Raw genomic sequence first — 1365 nt, forward strand, 5'->3', positions numbered from 1 at the left:
AGTAGACACAGTTGGCCCTTGAGGGCAGCCCTAAGGGCTTTCACGGTGTGCATGTGTGTGTGAGTGAGAGAGAGAGGTGGGGGAGGCGGAGGGAGGGAGAGGGGTCGAGGAGAGGAGGTGAGGAGAGAGGAGGAGGGTGAGGAGTAGGGTGTATTGAAAACAGGGTTTTCTTCCGCGCGGACTCGGCGGGGTGCGGAAAAGTGGACATTTGGGTCGTAGAACACAATGCAAAAAATCGCAACTCGATCGGACAATATTTACTATCCCCGCAACGCAATTACAATTTCGGAAATTCACATAAAGAAACCAAAATCGAAAAGTATGAAAAGTTGAAAACCAAGTTCACTTCCCTAGTAAACACGCCATTTTACGACCTAAAGGCGAAAATTTCGTCCGTTTGGACGTAGCTCTTTTAGTTTTCGAGATATTGGTCGATTTCAGCCATTTTTGGGCCATATTATTTTTAAAGGCTTAAATTGGCTTAAATTGACCAATATCTTGAAAACTAAAAGAGCTACGTCCAAACGGACGAAATTTTCGCCCTTAGATCGTAAAATGGCGTGTTTACTAAGGGGGTGAACTTGGTTTTCAACTTTTCATACTTTTCGATTTTGGTTTCTCTATGTGAATTTCCGAAATTGTAATTGCGTTGCGGGGATAGTAAATATTGTCCGATCGAGTTGCGATTTTTTGCATTGTGTTCTACGACCCAAATGTCCACTTTTCCGCACCCCGCCGAATCCGCGCGGAAGAAAACCCTGTTTTCAATACACCCTAGTGAGGAGAGGGGAGGGGGGTTGCGCGCCAGTTCAGCAGAGGCGCAACATGATGGCCGAGATAAAAGAGGGGAGCAAAGAGGAAACTTGGCGAGGGATGGAAAAGGACTACAAGAGAGGAAAAAAGGGCGTGAGAGGCTCAAGGGATGAATCGGATCCAGCAGAGGCGAGACTGCGCCTGAGCCTGTTTGTCTGCAAGAGGAGGGCCCCCATGAGCAGGGGCAGCGAGCAGCCCACCTCCGTGCCCCCGCCCCCCTGCCGCCCCCGCACGGCCCGGGGGCGGTGCGGGGGCGAGTCAATAAAAGCCCTGACTGCACCAACAGCAGGGAAGCGGTTCAAGAAGGAAAGTGCCGGGGTCGTCAAATAATAACATGGGAATCCCTGTCGGGGGAGAAAACAGAGCGAGAGCAGAGCGCGAGCGGAGCGTGGGTGGATCAGCGTGCAAAGCAAATGTAGGGCACACCAGACCAGACATGACAGTGAAAAAAGATGTAACGTCACTGCACTGCCGCCGCAGACTTTACATTGAGTTGTTACACTGGAACTGGACTGCAATATTTTTCTTTTTCTGAGGCATAATCCACTGTCC

The sequence above is a fragment of the Frankliniella occidentalis genome, unplaced genomic scaffold, assembly GCF_000697945.3.
Source record: "Frankliniella occidentalis isolate FOCC.00 unplaced genomic scaffold, Focc_3.1 Scaffold6, whole genome shotgun sequence".
In the NCBI taxonomy this organism is placed as follows: Eukaryota; Metazoa; Arthropoda; class Insecta; order Thysanoptera; family Thripidae; genus Frankliniella; species Frankliniella occidentalis.